This window comes from Beta vulgaris, chromosome 5, assembly GCF_026745355.1.
Source record: "Beta vulgaris subsp. vulgaris cultivar EL10 chromosome 5, EL10.2, whole genome shotgun sequence".
In the NCBI taxonomy this organism is placed as follows: domain Eukaryota; kingdom Viridiplantae; phylum Streptophyta; class Magnoliopsida; order Caryophyllales; family Amaranthaceae; genus Beta; species Beta vulgaris.
The window spans coordinates 29,041,733-29,050,378 of NC_079206.1; the positions used below are offsets into that span (position 1 = coordinate 29,041,733).

An 8,646-nucleotide genomic window follows, 5' to 3' on the forward strand; every position below is an offset into this window, starting at 1 on the left:
TATAATTTTATGTGGTTACTTGTGTAATCCCCCATAATTTTAAAGGATTTTATAAAAATATTTTAGTATTTATATATTTATATTTAAACATAATCTAGTTTTAAAATGATTTGACTATTTAAAAAGGTTGACTATTTTAAAAGTCAAATGAAATTATTGTAAGTATTTAAGAAAGTTAAAAATATATTAATATAGCATGCTTTGATAAAAGTTTTAAATACTAATTTATATTGGAAAAGAAGTTTAATGGACTTGAGGAATCCAAAATTCTAAAAGGATAAGGAAAAGGAGTCAGATTAATGATTAAAGTTCTAAATTAATTATCCTATTCATCATCAATTCTAATTGAGCCCAAACTCTTTTTCCTAAGCTCAAAAGGGAAGCTTCTTATAAATATCCTAATACACAATTATTTTACCCCACAAAAGAATTATTTTCTCTCTCCTTTCTTTCAATTCTCACGACTCTCTCTCCTCTCTCTCGACCTTCTCTCTCTTTGTCTCTTTCAAGATTCTTTCTTTCTTCTTCAAGTAACGTTTCTTCTTCAACAAAAAACGTCAAAAAGCTCTCCATAATCGCCAGAATTCTGGCTGCTGGCCTGCTGTTGTGGTTCCTTATTTTCTGATGTGTTCTTGTTCTTCTTCTTGTTGGTTAATTTCTTTTCGTCTTCCTCAAGATTCCATTAAAGACTATGTTTTTATGCTTTCTTTTAATGTTAATCATGATTATTGGTTTTAATTTACTGTTTTAATAATAATCTTGATTCATATATATTATATATTATAAGAATAAAAATTCAGATTTGTTTATTATAGTTAGATTGAAGTTTTAATCATTTAAAGCATGGATTTTTAGGGTTTTAATTACTAGAAAACCATAGTAGCATATTAGATACTATGAGAGTGATTTAAATTATGATTTTAAACATGTTTCTATATGTTGAAAGAAGGTTTTATGATTTTTAAAGTTGCTGGAATTTCAGAAAGGATTTTATTTATGGAGTTTTAAGAAATTTAATTACTAGTTTGGTAGTACGTACTATGCTAGGAATTAAAAGTAATGAAGTTTTGATAGTAAAATCAACTTTTGAATATATTTAAAGGGATTTTAATATTTTAGAGTTGCTGTATTTTTATGTAAGGGTATTGATTTTAGTTTATATTGATTTCTAGGCAGAGAATATTCTGTAGGAGACTTTTAAGGAGCTAAAAGTGGCCTGTCGACTAGTTTACATAAGGTACATACATACCTGTGTGCTATGTGATCAGTATCATGATTTAAGGAGAAAGAATTTTAGTATCATGCATAGGAACTTGTTAAGTTCATATGTGATTTCTGGTATTATTGATTGTTACATGTTTTATGCATGTGTGCAAGCATGTGATTTTGAGATTTATTATGAGTAAAGATTTCATGTTTGTATGGAATAATTGATGCAAGCATGTGGAAGGGAATTTATTTATTAATTCGCATGAGGAATTAATATTTGTTATAGGATTGAATCATGTTATTCATATGTTCCCTATATTGTTATTTTCACTATCTTATGTGACTTTGGGCCTTATTTGGTAAGTTGATAAATTATGCCTTTGTAAAGGTAAGTTGGATTGTTGGCTAGGTTCAACAAATATGATGGATTGAATTAAAGGAAAATAAACTTGGGTTGTAAGTTGTGAGCACTTATTAAATCCTAAGATAAAAGAAGTTAAGTTGTGACTATTTGATTCTTATTTATGTGTTGCTTGTATGTATGTCATAACAAGTAATAATTGGTAATTAATGTAAAGTGTAACGAGAATAGTTGTAGACTTTAAACTAGTGCACGTCAAGAGTTGGACATTGGGAGTTAGAGTACATGGCGGTAGCCCATGATTTTTTCTAGGAGATGGATTGATCACCATCCCTCTTTTATTTCAAAAGTTTCTCGATATCGCAGGTCATTCTGGAATACGGAGTCACGCCTGTATTTCGTCTTCTTAATGAAGGCATGATTCGTTGGTGGGACAGCTCGGTCCAATATCTATTCCATTTGAATAATAAAAAGATGTTTAGAATTCAGTTGAGTAAAAGTTGTCTGCAGAATGTTATATGATTATATTATTATTTATCCCTACATGTTGTTATTAGTATCATATTAGGAATGCTTATGTTTTAGTATGTAGTACTCAGCTTTGCTAATTACGTGCGTTGTTTGTGTGTGTGATCATGGCTTTGCCTTATTGATGCTGTGATGATCCATTTTGGTGAGCAGATTCAGTATAGCATTGACATTACAGGTTCGCAGATGTGCATGTGCATCATTGGGAATCTGGAATGGAGAGAATGTGTAACTAGTATATTTTATTTTTCTGCATTAATAAGAACATATTTTATTATGTTGTTTGAGTAGACTTATTTAGATTGGCTGTTCTAAATACTTATTTATTTATTTATATTAAAGTTTAAAGATTAATTCTATGTTTTCCTCTGCAAAATTCTGAATAAGCCGATACGTTATCACACGGGCGATAATGCTTTGCTAATTCTCTAAGTTTTATATTATAAAGGTATTTCTGAAAAGAGAGAATTATCTTAGTGTTACAACTTGTGTGAACAATTGGGATTACAGATATGGATATGAACAAATGAGGTTACTCATATGAATAAATGGAAGTTAATTACTTTTGTAAACGACTGAGGTTACTCATATGATTAATTAAAGTCATCATATCATTAAATGAGGTTACTCTTATGAAATAATAAGATTACTAATATGAAGAAATCAGACTACCTTTAGTAACAATTGGAGTTACTAGTATGAAGAAAAAAGGACCGAGTCCCACCAAGTCTAGATGGAATTAGTCGGTCCGTATCCACCACCAGCACCTAATCATTGCCTAATCATTGCCATTCACCAGTAATATACCAATTATCAAAATTAACTCATCCTAATCATCATCACACCACCGATACATCTACTACTACTCTCACACTATCATCATAATCATAGCCGCTTAAAATTTTCACACGCATATATCTACAAATCTACCACTTAAAACACTCTTATAATGACGGCCGAGGAAAAGAGCTTGAGCTTGTATATAAACATCAATTCCAGCAGGTGAGGAGCACGAATTTCTCGCCATTTTCGCCGACGAATAGTTGAAGCTATGGGTTGAAAGAGTTCCATAAATGGATGAGTCTTTTTTTCAGATGAAATGTTTTGGTAGTGCTACTTCGTGAATGCATGTTCGTATTGTATTTCGCTGCTTTGAGCTTGATTGTTGTGACTTTTGCTGTGATTCTTGCTGATTTTGTTGTTGTTGTTTTTGTTTCGGGTCAGTTTTGTGGTGGTTGTTGTTCGAGTGATTTTTCTTTTCCGTAGGGTTTATTGGAATGGAGGATGTGGAAAGGAGGAAGAGAGAGGAACAGAGGAGAGAGCAAATATGGGTCGCGAATTCATTGAACTCAAGCTCATAAATCTATGCAAATATATTAAAAGGCGTGCGAAAACAAGAAAATGTGCTAGGTAGCGCTCTCCCTAAAAAGTTTTAGTTCATGTAATCCATGTACAATAAAATAATTAAGAAATTGCATAGTATAGGGTTTAATCCCGAGACCTCAAGTATATATACTAAAGTTTTAACCATTAGGCTAAGTTGTATTTAGTGTTATTATCATAAAGTATTATATTAATAAATGAATTTTTTTCTTACCCGGGGCATATCCCGGGTCTAATAACTAGTTCAAAGAGGAAAAGAGGAAGGAGGAAGAAAGAGGAAAAGGGGAGAGAGAAAAGCTGGGTCATGTGAGCTCTTTTTGGCTGTAAAATCTCTATGAGCCTTTTATATGGGTCGGCCACACTCATATTATAGGTGTGGCCGGCCATATATAAGAATTTTTGCATGTCCTATATTATTATTATTAGGAAAGATAATTGGTCCGAAGACCAACCCTTGAGGTTATTAGCCTGCAGGACAGGCCAACTCAGAGGCTGAGTACAAGGCTAAACATCACAGAATTAAATTCCTTTTCTTCTTTTCTTCTTTTCTTCTTTTCTTCTTTTCTCTTCCAAATTCCTTTCTTCTTCTTCAAGTAATGTTTCTTCTTCAACAAGAAACGTCACAAGCCTTTCAAAAGTCGCTGAGTTGCTGCCGTCATGTTGCTGCCGTGGTCCGTTATTCCGGCGCCTCTCTGTTCTCTCCTTTGTTGGTTGTTTTCTTTTCTTCTTTCTCAAGATTCTATTAAAGACTATATTTTTATGTTTTCTTTTGTTTTTAATCATGATTATTAGTAAAAATTACTGTTTTGATAAGTAATTTCGATCATCTATAGTTTATATTATAAGAAAATTTTCAGAGTTGTTATTATGATTAGATTTTAGCTTTAATCATGAAAACATGAATTTTTTGGGTTTTAAATTGCTAAAAAAACCATAGTAGCATATTAGATACTATGAGATTTACTTAGAATATGATTTTAAATATGTTATATATGTTTAAAGGAGGTTTATTAATTTTTAAAGTTGCTGTAATTTTATAAATGGTTTATTTATAGAGTTTTAAGAGTTTTTAGTTACTAGTATGGTAGTACTATGCTAGGAATTAAAAATAATTCAAGTTTTGATATTAAAATCAACTTTTAAACGTATTTAAAGGGGGTTTTAAGTACTTTAAGGATGCTGTAATTTTATTTAAAGTTATTAATTTCGGTTATATTGATTTCTAGGTGGAGAATATCTCGTAGGGGACTTTTAAATGATTAAAAGTGGCCTACATGCTAGTTTACACGAGGTACGTACATAATTACGTGTATGTGATTAGTATCATGTTTTAAGGAGAATAAATTTTAGTATCATGTATAGGAACTTATTTTGTTCATATATATGTGATTTCTAGTAATTGATTTACATGTTTTATGCCTGTGTACAAGCATGTGATTTGAGATTTATTATGAATACTAGATTATATGTTTGTATAGAATAATTGATGCAAGCATGAAAAGAAAGTTTATTTATTAATTCGCATGAAGAATTAATATATGTTATAGAGATTGAATCATGTTATTCATGTATTCCTTGTTGAGTATTATTTTATTATCTTATGAGGACTGTGGACCTTATTTGGTAAGTTTGACAAGTTATGCCTATATAAAGGTAAGATTATTGTTGGCTAGATTCAACAAGAAAGTTGAGATTAAAAAGAAAGTATTCTTGGATCGTAAGTTGTGATCACTTATTAAATCCGAAGATAAAAGAAGTTCAGTTGTGACTGTCTGATTATTATTTATGTGTTGCTTGTGTGTGTGTCATAACAAGTGATAATATGTAAATAACGTAAAGTGTAACAAGAATAGTTATAGACTTTAGACTGGTGCACGTCTAGAGTTGGACATTAGGAGTTGGAGTACATGGTAGCGAGCCATGGCTTTTTACAGGAATGGATTGATCACCATTTCTTTTTCAGTTAGCAAAAGTTCCTCGATATCGTAGGTCAATCTGAAATGCGTTGTAGTGCCTAGTAGCACCCGTGTTTCGTCTTCGTAGGTGAAGACATTAGTAGATAAGACAACTCAGTTCCAATAACTATTCCATTAAAGTGAGAAATGATGTTTAGAGTTTAGTTCAGTAAAAGTTATCTGCAGAATGTTATATGATTATATTTTTATTTATCCCTGCATGTTATTTATGTAGTATCATGTTTAGGAAGGCTTATGTTTAATATGTAGTACTCAGCTTTGCTGATTACGTGCGTTGTTTGTGTGTGTGATCATGGCTTTACCTTATTGATCATGTGATGATCCTTTATGGCTGGTGACCAGATTCAGTATAGCATTGACATTACAGGTTCGCAGATGTGCATCATTGAGAATCTGGAGTGGAGAGATTGTGTAACTAGCATAGTTTAATTTCTGCATTTTTAAGAACATATTGTATTTAAGTTCGTTTGAGTTGTTTAGGTTGGTTGGTTTAAGTTTTAAACACTTGTTATTTATTTATTGAGTTATAATAAAGTTAAATTTTAGTTAATTGTTTTCCACTGCAAAATTCTGAATAAGACGATACGTTATCACACGGGCGATAATACTTGGGTAATTTTCTACTTTTATATTATAAAAGTATTTTCCAAAAAAGAGAGAATTATCGGGGTGTTACAGAAAGCTTAAGTAATTCTCAATTTTTCGCTCAAGAAAGTTGTTCTCTTTCTTTTAAAATAACCTCCTCTTTTGAAATTATAATGCTCCACATCCTCCATGATGTGTGCTTGTAATGGTGTGAAGATCATGGCTGAATTTTCGCTGCACTTGCTCCATGTTTTTTGCAATGGAAATAAACGAACTCCACTATCCGTTAGTGGGAGTATTTCCAGTGAGTGTAGCAAGGTAGTTGGAGGACTTCACGCAGTTAGCTCCACTTTTTATGCCACGATTCTTCAACTGTCTTTCAAACAAAGCAACAACAACAACTATCTAATAACTTGGAGAATCTTTGTTTCAAAGATTCTAAGTTACTAGATTATCAAACATACCATATGATAATAATTCAAAGTGCATAAAATCACTAGTAGAATAAATGCTATTTGCTGCGGTGATATTGCTGCGGTTTTACCTATACGCAGCAATATTACACGCAAAAAGAAAAGAAAAATTAGAAAATAACAATATTGCTGCGGTTCCCACCCAAAACCGCAGCAATATTGTTCAACGGATACATTTTGAAAAAAATGTGGGTCCTGAAAACACTAATATTGCTGCGGTTTTGGGCGGCAAACCGCAGCAATATAATAAAAAATATTTTTAAAATATATTGCTGCGGTTTCCCGCCCAAAACCGCAGCAATATTGTCTTGTCTAAAAAAAAAAGGACGCGGCGAGTTTGGAAACCCTAAAATAACCTATTTATAACTAAAACTGCCCCATGTCGCGCCTCCCTCCCTCCTCTCAAATCTCGCTCCTCTTCTATCTCCCTTATTTCTCTCAACTCGTTCGTCCTTTCATCTTCCTTTTCGCTGCACAAACTCCTCTCAACTCTTCGTCCTTTGAATCTTGTACAACTCCTTTCAACTCGTTCGTCCTTCGTCCTTCGAATCTGAAGCCTGCGTCCTTCGAATCTGAAGCCTGCGTCCTTCGAATAGATGTTGGGTTAAAAGGCGAAGGATATCAGAGTTCTTTCGTTCTGCTTGTCGACTTCTCTGCTTGTCGAGTTCCAGAAATCAGACTTAGATATGAAGCCGTCGTCATTGGTGCGGTCCTTCGTTCTGTTTTGTAATTTTTTTTGGTTCTCGATCGGTCCTTCGTTTCGACAAGAATAAAACAAATCTAGATCTGTTTTGTTATTTTTTTTGGTTCTTTTTTCGTTTTTTTTTTTTGTTTTTTTTTCGTTTTTTAAGATTTGTATGTAGATGTTTTGTTTTAGGATTTTTTTTTGATTTGTTTCGTTTTTAGATGTATATGTAATTTTTGTTTTAGGATTTTTTTAAATTTTTTTGTTTTTTAGATCAGTTTCTGTATTTTCGATTTATTTTGGTTGAAATACGAGTTGTCTTGAGTAACCTTTGTTTAGATTATGCTTATGCATTTATGCAGCGGTAAATGTTATTAGTAGTATTTTAGCTGGTTGATCTGATATAATGTTTTAGTTACTTTTAGTTTTTATTGCATTTTAAGTACTTTTAACATTGAAAATTTTAATTTAAAAAAAAAAATTTTTTTTTTGAAAAAAATGTACCTATTGCTGCGGTTTTGGGCCCAAAACCGCAGCAATATGTGTACTTTTTTAATATTAAAAAAATGCATCTTGCTGCGGTTTGGTCATTAAAACCGCAGCAATATTACGTTATATTGCTGCGGTTTAAAACCGCAGCAATATTATTAATACCTATTGCTGCGCCCTTAATTGCTGCGCGCCCTATTCCGCAGCAATAGGGCACTTTTTAACCGCAGCAAGTAGCCTTTTTTCTACTAGTGAATAATATCTTGACTTAGATTAAATAAAAATCCTTCTCCATAATATATATATATATATATATATATATATATATATATATATATATATATATATATATATATATATAGGGGCAGGATCACATGAGAATGCTCCTTACATGAGAAATGAGAATGAATCTCAACCACACGATTGGATTAGAGTTACAACACTTGTTCATTAGAGTTATACCCCTGAAAAAATTCAAACCCAAAAAAAAAAATTTTTTTTTTCGAAATATTTTTTCTAATTTTTTTTTTTTTTGGAGTTACATCACTTTTTCATTAAAGTTACATCACTTGTTCATTAGAGTTATAGCGTGTAGAATTCATTCTCATTTCTCATATAAGTATGCATTCTCATATGAACTTACTTCTATATATATATATATATATATATATATATATATATATATATATATATATATATAGGGGCGAGATCACATGAGAATGCTTCTTACATGAGAAATGAGAATGAATCTCAACCACACGATCGGCTTAGAGTTACAATACTTGTTCATTAGAGTTATACCCGCCTAAAAAAATTTGAGCCCAAAAAAAAAAATTAATTTTTTTTTCTAATATTCTTTTTTTTTTTGGAGTTACAAGCCTTTTTCATAAGAGTTATAGCGCGTAAAATTCATTCTCATTTCTCATGTAAGTATGCATTCTCACACGAACTCACTTA

At 31.6% G+C, this 8,646-nt stretch overlaps 1 long non-coding RNA gene across 2 annotated transcripts; it reads left to right on the top strand.

Moving 5' to 3' along the window:
• The first annotated feature begins 2,795 nt into the window (after window positions 1–2,795).
• LOC125497520 (uncharacterized) lies at window positions 2,796–6,007 on the top strand. Of its 2 annotated transcripts, none has more exons than XR_007274379.2 (3): window positions 2,796–3,508; window positions 4,708–4,772; window positions 5,800–6,007. It is a non-coding gene; the product is annotated as an uncharacterized LOC125497520 (long non-coding RNA). The 2 variants fall into 2 exon arrangements; XR_007274380.2 differs by having other exon boundaries at window positions 5,825–6,007.
• Window positions 6,008–8,646: the final 2,639 nt, after the last annotated feature.